The sequence below is a fragment of the Podarcis melisellensis genome (genome assembly GCF_964234715.1).
Source record: "Podarcis melisellensis genome assembly, chromosome: 5".
NCBI classification, from domain to species: domain Eukaryota; kingdom Metazoa; phylum Chordata; class Lepidosauria; order Squamata; family Lacertidae; genus Podarcis; species Podarcis melisellensis.
In genome coordinates this window covers 88816859-88835429 of record NC_138537.1, presented here as the reverse complement: position 1 = coordinate 88835429, position 18571 = coordinate 88816859, and the positions used below count along the sequence as shown (strand labels likewise).

General features: G+C 47.8%; 1 protein-coding gene across 2 annotated transcripts in view; it reads right to left on the bottom strand.

Moving 5' to 3' along the window:
- Positions 1-10904, bottom strand: part of SORBS1 (sorbin and SH3 domain containing 1) — a 184868-nt gene extending 173964 nt beyond the window's left edge. Inside the window, exon 1 of one of the 2 annotated variants that reach the window (XM_081911683.1) lies at positions 10789-10904. The gene's annotated coding sequence lies outside the window, so the exon portion shown is untranslated. The remainder of the gene's footprint in view (positions 1-10788) is intronic. The other variant, XM_081911663.1, reaches the window with a different exon arrangement.
- Positions 10905-18571: the final 7667 nt, after the last annotated feature.

The following is an 18571-nucleotide window of genomic DNA, read 5'->3' as shown; positions in this document are numbered from 1 at the left end:
TTGTTGAAGTGTTGAAGCAATGATTCTTCAATATCAACTTCGTTGGACTGGTCATGTTGTGCGGATGCCTGATGATCGTCTTCCAAAGCAACTACTCTATTCTGAACTTATAAATGGAAAGCGTATTGTTGGTTGTCAACAAAAGAGGTTTAAAGACTGACACAAGGCAAATCTTTAAAAAAGTATGAACACAGACAACTGGGAAACACCTGCCTGTGAGCGCTCCAATTGGAAAACCACCTTTACCCAAGGTGTCATGGGCTTTGAAGACACTCAAACTCAGGACGCAAGTGGGAAACATGCTAAGAGGAAGGCACGCTTGGCAAATCCAAACCATGATCAACTCCTGTCCGGAAATCAATGTCCCCACTGTGGAAGGATGTGTGGATCCAGAAATGGCCTCCACAGTCACTTACGGACTCATTGTTAAAACTGTGTTTATGGAAGACAATTTTACTCATAAAAGGCAAAGGTAAAGGGATCCCTGATGGTTAGGTCCAGTCGCGGATGACTCTGGGGTTGTGGCGCTCGTCTCGCTTTACTGGCTGAGGGAGCTGGCATACAGCTTCCAGGTCATGTGACCAGCATAACTAAGCCGCTTCTGGCGAACCAGAGCAGTGCACGGAAACGCCGTGAGCAGTACCTATTTACCTACTTGCACTTTGAACTTTGCTTTTGAACTGCTAGGTTGGCAGGAGCAGGGACCAAGCAATGGGGGCTCACCCCATCACAGGGATTCGAACTGCCGACCTTCCGATCGGCAAGCCCTAGGCTCTGTGGTTTAGAAGGGTGGTTTATGGAAGACAATCTTACTCGTAGTGATCACCAAAGAAGAAGACGTGGTGTATGAATATTCTTCACAACTGTGAGCATGGTAGACGGGTGGGGTAAGTGAAGACAAGCGACAACTATTAGCCGTAACATTGTTCACTGCACCGGCAGCACAGAAAAAGAATTTTGGTTCCTGAAATTCATTCCAACTGTGCAGGTAATATATAACTGATAGAATTCTACAGGATGTGCTATTAGTGTGTGAAAACAGACCAGATCTAAGGATCTCTAGATGGTGGAGATGTCAGGCCCAGCCATCTTCACTTGGTCGCAATTGGCTGATAGTAAAGGTAAAGGGACCCCTGACCATTAGGTCCAGTCGTGGCTGACTCTGGGGTTGCGGCGCTCATCTCGCTTTACTGGCCGAGGGAGCCGGTGTACAGCTTCCGGGTCATGTGGCCAGCATGACTAAGCCGCTTCTGGCGAACCAGAGCAGTGCACGGAAACACCGTTTCCCTTCCCGCCGGAGTGGTACCTACTTATCTACTTGCACTTTGACGTGCTTTCAAACTGCTAGGTTGGCAGGAGCAGGGACCGAGCAACGGGAGCTCACCCCCTCACGGGGATTCGAACCGCCGACCTTCTGATCGGCAAGCCCTAGACTCTGTGGTTTAACCCACAGTGCCACCCGCACCTGGCTCCTGGCTAATTTCAAACACCAGGCACTGCCTCTTGGGGTTCCACCACCCGAGGTAGCAGCTCCAACCCTCCTGGTTTCATCATAGAAGAGTTGCTCCAACCCTCAATCATTTGGCTTGCCCTTTTCTGAAACTTCTCCTGCTCTGTGGTATCCTTTATTTAAAGCAACCAGAACTGCCCATGGTGTTCCAAGTGTGTTCGCCCCATAGATTTGCATAAAAGCATTATGATAATTGCTGTGTTCTTTTCAACCCCTTTCCTAACAATCCCATTTCCACAGCTGCCATGCACACAGGGTCAACATTGTCGCCAAGCTATCCACTCTGATATAAAGGTCTCATTTCTGGTAAGTCAATGCCAGTTCACACCCCATGAGCCCATATGTGAAATTCGGGGGGTTGGGGACGAATCATACATCGCTTTGAACTTGCTTATATTTAATTGCTTTGCCATTTTATTGCCTACTCACCCAGTTTGGAGAGAATTCATTTTAAAGCCGTATCAAAAAGCAACTGTAAAATATTAAACAGACCCTTTCAATAATTAATTTCCCCAGAGACTGTCTCCTTGTGGATCACACCGGGCAGATCTTAGAAGAAGCAAAATAAAACTTCCAAGTGGGAAAATATATCAGTGTGACCATTCTAACATCCCCAAGATTTTGCGGTTTCATCAGGTTCAAAACTAGTCTTCTCAGAGGTAGCATTTTGGGGTGCAACCTACGGCCCTTTCGTTCATTTTATTTTAACTGTTTTATGCTAGACAGCATCTTAAAATGCAGAGACATCGCCTTGCCAACAAAGGTCCATATAGTTAAAGCTATGGTTTTCCCAGTAGTGATTTATGGAAGTGGGAGCTGGACCATAAAGAGGGCTGATCGCCAAAGAATTGATGCTTTTGAATTCTGGTGCTGAAGGAGACTCTTGAGAGTCCCATGGACTGTAAGAAGTTCAAACCTCTCCATTCTGAAGGAAATCAGCCCTGAGTGCTCACTGGAAGGACAGATCCTGAAGCTGAGGCTCCAATACTTTACCTCATGAGAAGAGAAGAGAAGACTCCCTGGAAAAGACCCTGATGTTGGGAAAGATGGAGGGCACAAGGAGAAGGGGACGACAGAGGACGAGATGGTTGGACAATGTTCTCGAAGCTACCAGCATGAGTTTGACAGTGGAAGACAGGAGTGCCTGGCGTGCTCTGGTCCATGGGGTCACGAAGAGTCAGACACGACTAAACGACTAAACAACAACAACAAAATGCTGGATTTTAAATTGTCGTCCCCTGCCTTGGGACCTGCTGGCAAGGGGAGGGGGTACTAAATGTGCTTCACAGTGTTTGAAATTAGCCAGGCGCCTTTTGTGACTGGCGCAGGTCCAATTGTGACCACATGGAGAGCTCTGGATGCCCAGTTTGCGACTGACATCTCCATCTGGCTGGCCCCTCCAGCTTTCTTAAGCAGGTCAGCAGAAGACCTTATTTACTGAAATTTATGCCCCACCTTTTTCTCCACGGAGTGCATGGTACACCTCCCTCCTCAGTTAATCCCTACAACACTCCTGCGAGGTAAGTTAAGAGGCTTTGTCTGGCCCAAGGTCACCCAGTGAGATTCAGCACACATGAATTCCTGCATTGCATGAATGACCCATTGAATGAGAGGACTCTTGGGTCCCTTCCAGCTCTAGGATTATATGATTCGGTGAATTTTGCTACATCTGGGAAACAGGAACAAAGAACAGAGCAACGTCTTAAAGGACCTAGGAGACTCACGGCACGAATGATGTCCCCTGCTCTGCGACTTACGCCTTCCATTATTCTACACTGAACCAACTGACTCCAGACAGGTGAGAAGAAGGCCAGCATCCTGCTCAGAGATGCTTTTTTCCAACTCATTAACCACCATTATGCCTGGCACATCCTATGCCCAATTAAAAATGTCCTTGCTTCCTAGAAGCTGGCAGAGCTACCCAAGGCCATTTAGCTCTTTGCAGTCTTTTAAAGAGATTTTTGGCAACGTTCTAGAAACGCCGTGTTCCTAGAGGGGCAGCCCCAGTTACAATGCGATTCATAATTACAAAATCGTATTTCTTTTATTACCGCTGCTTTGCTTCCTGTTTATCTCAGCCGATCACATCACTGAGAATGCGCTGCCACAGCAATGGAAATAAATATCTGTAATTGGGATTGCCAGAAAGAAGGGGGGGAGCTGTGATTGTTCTCCTAATAATTAAGAATACCCCAGTGCCTTCCACTTGTAAGGCTGCAAGCTCTTGCAGAGAGGCATATATACCAGAGTAAACCTTATATGGTAAGGAATGGACAGACCTTGTCTAGCTAACCGGCGCTCACTAAGGCCTTTCTCGTGTCCCGAGTGATATTATAAGTCTGTGGCCTGGAGGGAGCGTAGTTGACAGCAAGCACAGCCAGTCCATTCACTGGTCAGGTGAAGCATTTATCCCAGGTAGCAACCTTGAAGAGGGCTCCAGCAACCAGCCTCTTCTTTCTCCAACTTCCACTCTTTTCCGAGGCAGGCTGCCAGTCAGAGCCTGTCTATATCTTTTGTGCAGTGCACAGGAGTTTCCTAAATCCAGGGGTGCTCAGTCTACAGGCCCTTGCCCGTAGTGCCAGTGTGGTGTACTAGTTAAGAGCGGTGGACTCGTAATCTGGGGAACCTGGTTCGATTCTCCGCTCCTCCACACGCAGCTGCTGGGTGACCTTGGGCCAGTCACACTTCTCTGAAGTCTCTCAGCCCCACTCACCTCACAGAGTGTTTGTTGTGGGGGAGGAAGGGAAAGGAGATTGTTAGCCGCTTTGAGACTCCTGAAGGGGAGTGAAAGGTGGGATATCAAATCCAAACTCCTCTTCTTCTTCTTCTTCTTCTTCTTCTTCTTCTTCTTCTTCTTGCCTTGGGGGGGGGGTTAACTGATGTCACAGTGAACCCCAGAGCCTCTGGAAATCCCAGCAGCCAGATCGGCAATTCTCTAGCTTCTCCACTTTTTGTTTTTAAATAATAATTTTTATTAAGCTTCTTTTCTCAAAACAAATAACCAATAACATTACTAAGCATACATTTTCCAATTTCCCCGCACCCTGTTGACTTCCCTCAACTACCGTTTCTTGTTTGTTACATCCTATGATACATTCTGCTGTTTGTATACTGTCATATGTTGTCACACTGTTATACTTCTGGTTCTCAATAAATGAAGTTGCAAATGTTTATTTAAATCCAGCCAGCGAGACCATTTCTTCTTGTTGATTCTGCAAATATATTGTACAGTGGATGCTCGGGTTGTGAACATGATCCGTGCGAGATGCACGTCCGCAACCCGCAGCGGCACGTCTGCGCACGAGTGGGTTGCAATTCAGCGCTGCTGTGCATGCGCAAAGCGCGATTTAGCGCTTCTACGCATGCGCGACCCTCGAAACCCGGAAGTAACCCATTCCGGTACTTCCGGGTTTTGGCAAGTCTGTAACCCGAAAAAACACAACCTGAAGCGCCTGTAACCCGAGGTCCGACTGTAAAAAGTCCCCATTCTTTTTCAAAGTCACTATTGCCCTTTTCACGCAATCTTCCTTCTCCACTTTCAAGCCCCAAATACCGTATTTTTTGCTCTAGAAGACTCACTTTTTCCCTCCTAAAAAGTAAGGGGAAATGTGTGTGCGTCTTATGGAGCGAATGCAGGCTGCGCAGCTATCCCAGAAGCCAGAACAGCAAGAGGGATTGCTGCTTTCACTGCACAGCAATCCCTCTTGCTTTTCTGGCTTCTGAGATTCAAAATATTTTTTTTCTTGTTTTCCTCCTCCAAAAGCTGGGTGCGTCTTATGGTCTGATGCGTCTTATAGAGCGAAAAATACGGCAGTTTGCCTGGTGATGCGACCAGAGGACCACCCTCCCCTGCTCTTCCTAACCGTTCTCAGTACAAAACAGTGCTTCTATTCAGAGCTGTGTGCGTGCGATTGTGACACCGGTGGCAGCGCCTCTGGTGTTGAGCGCTTCGTGGAAGTGTTGCAATGCCAGGCAGATGACTCCCCAGCTTTCTCCCTAGCTCCAAACTTGGGGGGGGGGCAGGAACAGCTGCTTTCCCTTCTTTTCTGATCCACCCACCTCTGTAGCTAGCTGCCAACTCAGCGCTCCTTTCTTTCCCTTCACACGGATCTGAAACAAGGGTCCTCCTCCCTCGCTTGGTGGCAGATCTCCGCTCCCGATTCATGCATTCAACGTTGCCCCACACTGCCAGGCTGAAAAGGGACACTGTGCCAAAACTGCAGCAGAGCACCTCGGCAGCCCAGTGTCAAAAATTGCAACCCTGGCGCTCTTCTAGCTGCAAACTGCGAAGGAAGGAATCCCCCCTGAAGTTTCACTGGGCTTCTAAGGGCGTAGCAACTCCTTGCCTCCTCCAATCTGAAAAAGACAGCCTATTTATTTACTCGTTTACACCTCTCCTCCAAGGAGCCCCTCCCCATGTTATGCATACATCAACCCTGTGAGGTAGGTTAGGCTGAGTCTGAGTGATGGGTGCAGAGTAATTTAGTGAGTTTCATGGTTGGGTGGGGATATGAACCCTCCCAGGTCAAAGTCTGACACTCTAACCTCTGTAACACACTGGGGACCAGAACTGTGGGGCCCCATATTTTATTTTTTTGAATAGCGTGAATGTTTGTGCCAATTCCCTTTTCATACTCAGCCTGGAATATCTCCCTCTGTCAAGGTAGGTCGAATCTTGCATCTCCCATGAGCTCCAGCAGGCACAGCCATGGGTCAAGGACGATGGGAGATGTAGTCTACATGACCTGGCAGTGGCGTAGCGTGGGGGGTGCAGGGGGGGCCGGCCGCACCGGGCGCAACATCTGGGGGTTAGGGAAATCCACGGGTTGGGGCGCAAATCCATGGGTTAGGGAGCGCAAATTACTTGCCTTGCCCCGGGTGCTGATAACCCACGCTACGCCACTGTGACCTGGTAGATTGCACCAGGCCATCTGACAAAGAAAAAGTTTTGGAGGCCAAGCAGAACCGAAAAAGACTACAACCCAAATTCTGCCCATGACGTATGGCAATAATATGAAATGATCCAATGCTTTGCCTTCATTAACATTATCTGCAAAAAAGGTAAAAAAAAATGTAAATATGAAAATATCTGGCCTAATTTACTGGCTTTGCTTTCAACACAGGATTTTCAAATGGTTTCTGTACATGTGTCCCCACAACACAAAGGAAGGGGCTAACATTTTACAGAGCATATTCTGTATGTACAGTGGTACATTGGGTTAAGTACTTAATTCGTTCTGGAGGTCCGTACTTAACCTGAAACTGTTCTTAACCTGAAGCACCACTTTAGCTAATGGGGCCTCCTGCTGCTGCCACGCCTCCGGAGAATGATTTCTGTTCTCATCCTAAAGCAAAGTTCTTAACCCGAGGTAATATTTCTGCGTTAGCGGAGTCTGTAACCTGAAGCGTATGTAACCTGAAACGTATGTAACCAGAGGTACCACTGTACTAGTAAATATGTTCCTGGTTGCTACTGCCTCGCTTTCGAAGAAACACCATCGGCCAAATTTCCATTCTCTGTATGGCTTGGCTTGTACTATGATGGGGTTCATTACAAAACAAACTACATCCCCAACTTTAACTGCTAATTGTCAAGGGTCTGCTTTTCTAATAATAGGATGTTTTGGCTTAAGCATGTGAGCAATGTCAAACTTTCTAGTTAAGTGTTAATAATCTGGAGGAAATTCATTTCCTTCTCATTTCTATTGTCCAATTGTCCATCTGTTCTGGGATATCTTATGGTACATATGTCTTTAATTTTGGGTTTCTAGGTAATGTGAAAGTGCTCTATGTTCAAATCCATGCTGGTTCATTATATCCAAGAATTTCAGAGCTTGCTGAACGTAGAGACTCGCCAGTAAAGATAAAGGTAAAGGGACCCCTGACCATCAGGTCCAGTCGTGACCAACTCTGGGGTTGTGGCGCTCATCTTGCTTTATTGACGGAGGGAGCCGGTGTATAGCTTCTGGGTCATATGGCCAGCATGACTAAGCTGCTTCTGTAATTCTTAATATTTTAGGAGGCTCAGCAAAGTTTGCCTGCTCGTGGCCTCTTTTTTTAAAGCATTAATAACTGTGGCATGGAAACATGTATTTATTGGCAATTAAGGAATGGTGCTGTGGGTGAAACCACAGAGCCTAGGGCTTGCCGATCAGAAGGTCGGCGGTTCGAATCCCCGCGATGGGGTGAGGTCCCGTTGCTCAGTCCCTGCTCCTGCCAACCTACCAGTTCGAAAGCACATCAAAGTGCAAGTAGATAAATAGGTACTGCTCCAGCGGGAAGATAAACGGTGTTTCAGTGCACTGCTCTGGTTCACCAGAAGCGGCTTAGTCTCCTGGCCACAAGCCCGGAAGCTGTTCTCCGGCTCCCTCGGCCAGGAAAGAAAGAGGAGTGCTGCAACCCCAGAGTCGTCCGCGACTGGACGTAATGGTCAGGGGCCCCTTTACCTTTTAAGGAAAAGGCGGAGAGATCTGGATGCTTACTGAATGCATTTAATTGGATTTGACGCTTACCCGTTGAAAAGACTTAGGCTATGTACACATTAGCAGCTTAAAGTGCAGCAAGGACATTTTCCCCCTGCTATGTTTCAAGATGCATTTGCATACAGTCAGAGGGGGGCTGGGATGTCTTTACACCAGGGGTAGGCAATCTAGTCCATGGGTAGGGAAACTAAGGCCTGGGGGCTGGATCTGGCCCAATCTCCTTCTCAATCCGGCCCACAGATGGTCCAGGAATCAGCTTGTTTTCACATGAGTAGAATGTGTCCTTTTATTTAAAATGCATCTCAGGGTTATTTGTGGGGCATAGGAATTCGTTCATTTCCCCCACCCAAAATATAGTCTGGCCCCCCACACGGTCTGAGGGACGGTGGACCGGCCCATGGCTGAAATAGTTTGCTGACCCCTGCTTTACACAATGCACATTATTGTTTGGTTTCCTGAGCCCTGCAAACCCTCCTTTCCATTAAGATTGTCATCTGTGCGCAAGCGCCGTCATCTGCGCATGTGCAATGGGTGCCTCAAGTGTCCACACCTCAGCTTAAAAGTGAATTGAAACATGGCTCAAGTTTTCCTTTCAGACTGAAACTGGTTTGAGGGAAAACACGTCAAACAGCTGTATCTCTTTTAAAAACAAACAAACATACACCTACAAGACGGTGCTGCGTTGTGAATTATGTTACACGCAGGACGATTAAAAAGCCAGCAATGGGAGCACACTGGTAATGTGTACTCAGTCACAATATTATCCTTTTGATCCAACTGAATAGCAACTAAAGAGCAACATTCAACGAATTTATTACAGTTGCCACAGTAGATATATTATAAGCCCTTCAGAAAGAAGTCCACAACTGCACAGGCCTGGGAGAAGGTTGTGATGAATATTTGATGAATTATTGTATTTTAATATTTTGCTGGAAGCCGCCCGGAGTGGCTGGGGAAACCCAGCCAGATGGGCGGGGTATAAATAATAAATTATTACCATTATTATAATAATTATCCACAGAAGGTCTCAGTGCGGGTCACTTACAGCACAATCCTATACATATCTACTCAAAAGGAAGTCCCTTAACTGGGCTTACTCCCAGCTGTTTTATGTTTTAAAGCTGCAATCCTATACATAAAGTCTCTGTCACAGCATCCTGATAGGGAGAAAGGACAGGGGTTTCAAAGGCAAGGATCCCTGCTGAAAATTCAACTCGCCGGTTAACAGAAATGCAACTGAATAGCCCTGAGCGTACACACATTTCCCATGCCTGAAAATGCTTTGTTTGTATAATACATTTGTAGAAGCAAATGCCCTTTCTAAAACGAAGCAGAAGGTTTGCCAACACAAGCACACGCTCTTTGATGGAAACAGGATACCTACAACAGGCCTGAGATGGCTTTTCTTCATTATACTAATAGCCTAATAAATAAGTAAGTGGGAGCTTTCGTGTTCACAGCAGCAGGCTAGCAAGAAAACCCAACCCCCCCCCCCCATCCTCAAGACGGGAAGGGCTGAAGGGCCTAACAGTAAATGTTCCTGGCAGGCCACGGATACAGGTTTCATTCTTTACTCAAATGTGAATTCACAAGCGTTCAGCTCTTTGTCTTGCTCTGCGGGGGAAATAAACCTCTAATGTACACTGTTTTTTTTTTAAAAAAGAAGAAGAACGAACACAAAACAGCCAAATAAACCCACAGAGGTATTTTACATTTCTGCATGTAAATCAGAAAAAACCGGCCACAGCAATTCCTGGTCAACACCCAGGAGAAGAGTGAGACACACAGAACCAGTTTTCTAAATGTATTATACTGACCACTGGACTAGTCTATTCTCCAGAAATTTGGTCCAAATTTTTTTTTAATTAAAAATCCTCTGTTTGGCTTGTTCTCCGATTCCCCCAAAGACTTGGTCCTCTGCAACCCCTGCAGGCAGGCAGCAATGCATCGCAGCTCCCGTCCCTTCCCACAGGGGCTCGCGCAAGTGATCTTCCCCGTTGGATTTTGAGCGGAGGAGGAGGAGGAGGAGAAGGGATGCCATTCCCTGCGGGCAGGGCAAAACGGCGGTGAATGAACCACCACGCGCCACCAGCGGCCGCTTCCTGGGATCTCTCCCGGAGAAGATGCTACTTTCACCCGCTCCTAGCAACAGATACAGGACGCGACAACCGCCTTGCTCTCTCTCTCTCCTCCCCCCCCCCCCGCAAAACAATGCACGACGGTCTTTAACCTCCAGCACCGCCGGCATCCGAAAGTCAAGGTCGCGCAGTCTATAAAAGGCAACCACCTTAAAGATGGACTCCCATCATCAGCCCAGTTCTTGGGGCGTTTGGGGGGGGGGATCAAGAAAACCCGTTTGCCATGGCGAAGATCCACCGGGTGGGGCTGCCATCACACCCGAATCTCCGCGCCGTGCGAACGGGGAGGGGGGCAATTCGACTTGTTCTTTTGCAACACACACATAGAGAGAGGGAACCAGGTTCTGCAACTCCCTAAAGAGGTCCCTAAATCCGCGCGGGGGAGGCGTTCTAATCAAGGCGTTCCAAGCAACCTCCGCGTTCCAAGCAGCCGTCTCTAACAGCCCAAGAGCCGGGCCTTTAAAGCAAGCAAAAGCGCGCGCGCGCGTGCACGCGCGCCCCCGCAAAGCCTCTCTCGGGATAAGCCGGATTCCCTCTTGGAAGAGTCCGAGGCGGCGACACCAGCAGCAGCAGCATCCCAGCCCAGTTCACACGTTCACGCAGACACGCAGGTTCAAAATCTCCCCCTGACGCGCGTTCCTTCCCTTTGCCCTCTTACCTCGCTCCTTCCCCGCCGCCGCTTTCGCAGGAGAAGCTCCTTCCGCGCCGCGCGCCGCAGCAATCCGCGCCGCTTCGCCTCGGGCGACAAGAAAAAGCCCTGACTTCACCGCCAGACGCGCGGCGGGCGGCCAATGGGAGGCGGCTCCGCCCACCTCATTAGCATGCCCCGCGGGGGCCGCGTCCGCACGCGCAGCGCGGCCCGAGCGCGCCTCGCCTTTCCCCGCTTCCCGCGCTAGGCAGAGAGCGCGCGCTTCCCCGCAATTAGGGGAGGCGTGCGTGCAGCCCGGCGCCTCCCCCGCCGACACGTGTCTGCTGCGTGGGGATGGAGTAGTAGGAGAGGATATATTAATGGCAATTTATCCCTCCGGGAGCCCACGCGTGGGGGTGGAACAGAGTTCTGAAATCCTTCCCTTGGCAGCAAAGCAATGACAAACCTAGACAGCATCTTAAAAAGCAGAGACATCACCTTGCCAACAGAGGTCCATATAGTCAAAGCTATGGTTTTCCCAGTAGTGATGTATGGAAGTGAGAGCTGGACCATAAAGAAGGCTGGTCGCCAAAGAATGGATGCTTTTGAATTCTGATGCTGGAGGAGACTCTTGAGAGTCCCATGGACTCAGTGGCGTAGCGTGGGGGGGTGCAGGGGGGGGCCGGCCGCACCCAGCGCAACATCTGGGCGTTAGGGTTAGGGGGCACAAATCCACGGGTTTGGGGGCACAAATCCACAGGTTAGGGGGCGCAAATTACTTGCCTTGCCCCGGGTACTGACAACCCACGCTACGCCACTGCATGGACTGCAAGAAGATCAAACCTCTTCATTCTGAAGGAAATCAGCCCTGAGTGCTCACTGGAAGGACAGATCCTGAAGTTGAGGCTCCAATACTTTGGCCACCTCATGAGAAGAGAAGACTCCCTGCAAAAGACCCTGATGTTGGGAAAGATGGAGGGCACAAGGAGAAGGGGACGACAGAGGACAAGATGGTTGGACAGTGTTCTCGAAGCTACCAGCATGAGTTTGACCAAGCTGCAGGAGGCAGTGGAAGACAGGAGTGCCTGGCGTGCTCTGGTCCAGGGGGTCACGAAGAGTCGGACACGACTAAACGACATGGTTTTCCCAGAAGAGTCATACCTCGAGTTGAAAGCGCTTTGGGTTGAGTGTGTTCGAGTTGCGCTCCATGGCAACCTGGAAGTAACGGAACGCGTTACTTTGTGGGTTTTGCCGCTCGCGCAGGCTCTCAAAATGACATCATGTGCATGCGCGGTGCGCTAGTGCCCTTGCTAGCTAGGGATAATGGAAGTTGTAGTCCAAGAACATCTGGGGACCCACAGGTTGAGAACTGCTGCGAGAGATGCGAAGGACCCCCATGTCTTTCCCCCTGTGCCACCAACCCTTCAGGGTTTTGCTTGCTTGCTTGATTTTTATTCCTTTTTAATTACCATTACAATATCAATACGTGATTTACGAGTTCAACATAGCACCAAGTCAGATATGTATGAACCATACAGTGGTACCTTGGTTCTCAAACTTAATCCATTCCAGAAGTCCGTTCCAAAACCAAAACATTCCAAAGCCAAGGCGTGCTTTCCCATAGAAAGTAACGTAAAATGGATTAATCAGTTCCAGACTTTTAAAAACAACTCCTAAAACAGCAATTTAACATGATTTTTACTATCTAACAAGACCACTGAGCCACAAAATGAAAGCAATAATCAACGTACAGTGGTACCTCAGGTTAAGTACTTAATTCGTACCTGAAACTGTTCTTAACCTGAAGCACCACTTTAGCTAATGGGGCCTCCTGCTGCTGCTGCGCCGCTAGAGCACGATTTCTGTTCTCATCCTGAAGCAAAGTTCTTAACCTGAAGCACTATTTCTGGGTTAGTGGAGTCTGTAACCTGAAGCTTATGTAACCCGAGTTACCACTGTACTGTGCTGTAAAATAAGTAAGAGGGTATTGTAGATGATAAAAATTAAAATTTTTATTTTTCTTACCTGCACTGATGATGGTCATTGTTTGGGTGGGGGGCTTTTATCCATTTTCGCAGTCACGCAATCAATCAATCAGTAGCTGAACTGGGTCCCACACAGTCACAAAAACAAATTAACTGAAAAAGCCTCAAAAACGCAAAATAAATAGCAAAAACAAAAGCGCCTATTTTAATCCGTTCCAGAAGTCCATTTGACTTCTGAAATGTTCGAAAAACCAAGGTGCATCTTCTGATTGGTGCAGGCGCATGGGACGTTCGGCTTCCGAAAAACGTTCAAAAACCGGTACACTTACTTCCAGGTTTTTGGCATTTGGGAACCAAGGCGTTTGAGTACCAAGGTACCACTGTATATACAACAAAAGGTCTGCCCCATTTGGTTCTAGACACGATTAAACACTAAATTAATTTAAAACATTCTTAAGGCTGCATTTTATTGTTCCCATATATGCTCCATTTCCTGATAAACATTATGCACCTTTCCCCTCTCAAAGTTCTGCTGCATTAATTTCACCACATATGCCATATCCCAGCTTCTCAATTGACATTGACATGATGGGTCTATCATTTTTCCATCAAAAACAATAGTTAACATCCCTGCAATGATGTTTTCAAATCTTCTTTCGCGGTTATTAAATAACCAAAAATAAATAAATAATGCCACTATTGGGTTTGACGGTAATATATGAACCATCATATTTTGAATATGAAGGTATAGAGCAATCTTTGGACTGTTCAATGAAAAGTGAATCAGATTGTCTTCTCTGATGCCTCACCTTCAACGAACACTTCCTTGTTCATTTATTTAGTCCAAGGGAAGCAAATATGATTTAACAGGCATTATTGAAACCTGGTGGGATGAAATTCATTAATGAAATGTAGGGCATAATTTATTCCAAAGGAACAAACAGGAAGAGTGGAGATTATATGTAGATATGCAAGGAACTCCCTAAATCTGAAGGTGGAAGTTTGGTTGAGAACACCAATAATGTCAAAAGGAACGAATAATTACATCATTGTAGGAGATTGCTAGGCATGCGGGTGGCGCTGTGGGTTAAACCACAGAGCCTAGGACTTGCTGATCAGAAGGTCGTTTCCGTGCGCTGCTCTGGTTCGCCAGAAGTGGCTTAGTCATGCTGGCCACATGACCCGGAAGCTGTACGCCGGCTCCCTCGGCCAATAAAGTGAGATGAGCGCCGCAACTCCAGAGTCGGTCACGAGTGGACCTAATGGTCAGAGGTCCCTTTACCTTTACTAGGAGACTGCTACATGACCAAACCCAGAAAAAGACATAGATGTTGCCTTCCTAGATCGTATTTCCATATTTTCAGATAAGAGATAGTAGCTTGGGAAACCAAGTACCCTGATATATGTTGGAAGCCAAGAATGAAATTCTACTGATTAATTGCTGACTTACCTTGCTCTCAGTTTCATTTTCCAAAAGGTGAAAGACGAGAAGAGATCAGCTATGCTGGTCCTGACACACAATAAGAGGCAAAAGCAGGTAGATGGGTGAAAATAGTTGGGTCAGTGGGTGAATGCATCATGTTGCGGAGTTGGAAATGATTCAGAAAAGGGCAAGCAAAGGGGGGGAGTTTTCCTGCCAAGAGGGGTGACATTTGGAGGGTTTTGGCCTGGAAGAAAAAGTAAGAGGAGCCACAACAGAGGTGTGTGGAATTATGTACGGCATAGAGCAGGCCTGGCCAAACTTGACCCTCCAGATGCTTTGAGACTACAATTCCCATCATCCCTAGCTAACAGGACCAGTGGTCAGGGATGATGGGAATGGTAGTCCCAAAACATCTGGAGGGCCAAGCTTGACCATGCCTGGCATAGAGAAATTGGATCGGGAAATGTTTCTGTCTCTCTCTTATAATATTAGAACTCAGGGACATTCCAGTGTAGCCAAATCATTGGAAGATTCGGGAATGAGCAGAAATATATACCGTAATTCGTCCCGCAAGGATTCACTCCCATAAGAAGCAGTGAGGGTCACCAATTTGGATGATTTAACAGAGGATCAGGCAAATTCATGGACCACAACCTCAGATATGCAGATGACACAACCTTGATGGCAGAAAGTGAGGAGGAATTAAAGAACCTTTTAATGAGGGTGAAAGAGGAGAGCACAAAATATGGTCTGAAGCTCAACATCAAAAAAACGAAGATCATGGCCACTGGTCCCATCACCTCCTGGCAAATAGAAGGGAAAGAAATGGAGGCAGTGAGAGATTTTACTTTCTTGGGCTCCATGATCACTGCAGGTGGTTACAGCAGCCACGAAATTAAAAGACACCTGCTTCTTGAGAGAAAAGCAATGACAAACCTAGACAGCATCTTCAAAAGCAGAGACATCACCTTGCCAACAAAGGTTCGTATAGTTCAAGCTATGGTTTTCCCAGTAGTGATGTATGGAAGTGAGAGCTGGACCATAAAGAAGACTGATCGCCGAAGAATTGATGCTTTTGAATTATGGTGCTGGAGGAGCCTCTTGAGAGTCCCATGGACAGCAAGAAGAACAAACCTCTCCATGCTTAAGGAAATCAGCCCTGAGTGCTCACTGGAAGGACAGATCCTGAAGCTGAGGCTCCAATACTTTGGCCACCTCATGAGAAGAGAAGACTCCCTGAAAAAGACCCTGATGTTGGGCAAGATGGAGGGCACAAGGAGAAGGGGACGACAGAGGACAAGATGGTGGGACAGTGTTCTCAAAGCTACCAGCACGAGTTTGACCAAACTGCGGGAGGCAGTGGAAGACAGAAGTGCCTGGCGTGCTCTGGTCCATGGGGTCACGAAGAGTCGGACACGACTAAATGACTGAACAACAACAACAACAAGGCTGCTAGCCACAATGGTTAGGTTCTACTCTACTGTCACAGGCAGTATGACTCTTGAACCCATTGCTGAGAATTGCAGGTGAGGAGAGTTCGGTTGTTTGCAGGCTACTTCCCTACTGTCCCCCTCCCCCCATTTCTCCCTTCTCTGTTATCTTACTCACTGTCACTAGCTATGCTTTAAGCACATTGGAGTAAAAATGCTCTGCTTTGTTTGCAAGCTGTGCAAATATGTACTGTATGCTCCTGCTACTATATAAGTCTATCTATCTCAATACAAACCCGTTCCTCACATTCCATCACACAAGCAGACCTCAGCTGCCACTGCAGTCCATGGAACAGAGCAAATGAGCTGAACTCCAAGGCATAGCTGTTGGAAATGGCAAACCTTGCTTCTCGCTCAAAACACTCTTAATCTGATGACAGGCATTTCTCTAGTAAGCAGGACTGGCAACTGTATTACACAGGTTCTATTCTGACTCTGCAAAGGACTCAAGTAAATATCCACAGAATTTTTCATGGTCAACATTGATTGATTTAGTTATTTTAAAAAATATTATTGTCTGTTCTTGTCTATTATTGTCTGAATCCCAGAGCCGGTCTAATAATAATAATAATAATAATACACTGATGATAATAATAATTTATTATTTCTACCCCGCCCATCTGGCTGGGTATCCCCAGCCACTCTGGCCGGCTTCCAGCAAAAGATTAGAAATATGTAAAATTTTAAATACCACTTTAGCTAATGGGGCCTCCTGCTGCCGCCGCGCCACCGGAGCACAATTTCTGTTCTCATCCTGAAGCAAAGTTCTTAACCTGAAGCACTATTTCTGGGTTAGCGGAGTCTGTAACCTGAAGCATATGTAACCTGAAGCATATGTAACCTGAGGTACCACTGTATAGCCTCACTCTCACCAACCGGAAAATTTAAATAACAATAACAGAAACAGGCAACAGATAGAAAAGTGGGTATTCATCAAGGGCCTAAAACTCACCAAGAGTCAATGCAGGCAGTGGCGAAGCGTGGGGGGTGCAGGGGGGGCCCGGCCGCACAGGGCGCAACATCTGGGGGTTAGGGGCGCAAATCCATGGGTTAGGGGGCGCAAATCCACGGGTTAGGGGGCAAAAATTACTTGCCTTGCCCCGGGTGCTGACAACCCACTGAATGCAGGCCTTATCTGAGAAGGAGTTCCATCACTTGAGGGGCCACCATTGAGAAGGCCCTGCTTGGGTTGTTCTATAGTGTATCTCTGATGTCTGCAGCAGTATCAAGAAGGCCTCCCTCATAGATCTAGACAATCTATTTCCTCCAAGAGCACTTGGAACGGAATGGCCAACTTCCTCTTCCCCAAAAGGGGACATTTGCAACTGGGCAGCTCTGGGCCCATTGCTGTTTTTGAGGAACAGATGCACCACTGCTTCTGTAATGGTGGTAGCTGCCATTCCCATCACACAACAATACATTTACAACACTCCAGACCCACAACAGTCCTGGGCTTCTCCAACAACAACACCCCCAAGACCATTTCCCTCAGTTTGGCTAAAGTTAAAGGTAAAGGGAGCCCTGACCATTAGGTCCAGTCGTGACCGACTCTGGGGTTGCTGCGCTCATCTCGCTTTACTGGCCGAGGGAGCCGGCGTACAGCTTCCGGGTCATGTGGCCAGCATGACTAAGCCGCTTCTGGCAAACCAGAGCAGTGCACGGAAACACCGTTTACCTTCCCGCCGGAGTGGTACCTATTTATCTACTTGCACTGGCATGCTTTCGAACTGCTAGGTTGGCAGGAGCAGGGACCGAGCAACGGGAGCTCACCCCATCACAGGGATTTGAACCGCCGACCTTCTGATCAGCAAGCCCTAGGCTCTGTGGTTTAACCCACAGCGCCACCCAAATCAGAAATTAAGTTTTAATGGAAACCCAAGTATTGGCCCACTGTACTTCCCAGCTGAGGATTCTACTGCATACAAATGTTAAGCAGATCTGAAATCTGTGGGGTTGGAAATTGAAACCCCCTGAAGCATATCAAACACTCCTATAATCCACAGGCCATTGAAAGCAGGGACTATGCAACCCCAGCTATTGTTTCTCTGCATGTCGCCGGGGGCCCATAATCCCTCCAGATCTCTGACATGACGCACTCGGTCTACAATGGCTCATTTGAATAAATTACGATCCCCATTTTATGCCTGGGTACATGGTGGAACTGCTGAGTTTGGTTCTTATTGTAGGCAATTGGGAGAAAATAATCATTCCTGGCGCTGTGCCCTTTGTCACCAGTTATTATATCCTCGCTATTCAGAGAGTGGGTGGTTGCACACACATTCCTGGCTTAAAATGCAGCTAGGTCATTTCCCAGTGCTGTGTTTCAAATCACATTTGTACATTGCCATACACATCAGCAGGGCTGGTTTGCAAGCTGCCCGCTGTCAGTGGGTGGAGAATGGGCATGGATGTCTTCATACAGCTGACATTTTCAGATAGGGTTGTAGCTAGTTGGGCGGGTAAGGGAAGCAGCATTTCTCAAGAAACTACAGGGTAGATGTGGATTGCGATGAACGCCGTGTGCTTTACAAACCAGTGGTGGGAGCACACTGGATGCAGAGCAAATGAGAGCGTTCACACAGCATGAGAGCACCCATGGACTCACAGCTGTCCACGGAGGCACAGGTCAATTCTGTGTCCAGGGCAGCTGTCTACCAGCTCCATCTGGTACCCTGCCTGCCCGCAGACTGTCTCCCCAGAGTGGTGCATGCTCTGGTTATCTCCTGCTTGGACTACTGCAACGCGCTCTACATGGGGCTACCTTTGAAGGTGACCCAGAAGCTACAACTAATCCAGAATGTGGCAGCTTGAATGGGGACTGGGATCGGCTGCCGAGACCATATAACACCGGTCCTGAAAGACCTAAATTGTCTCCCAGTACATTTCTGAGCACAATTCAAAGTGTTGGTGCTGAC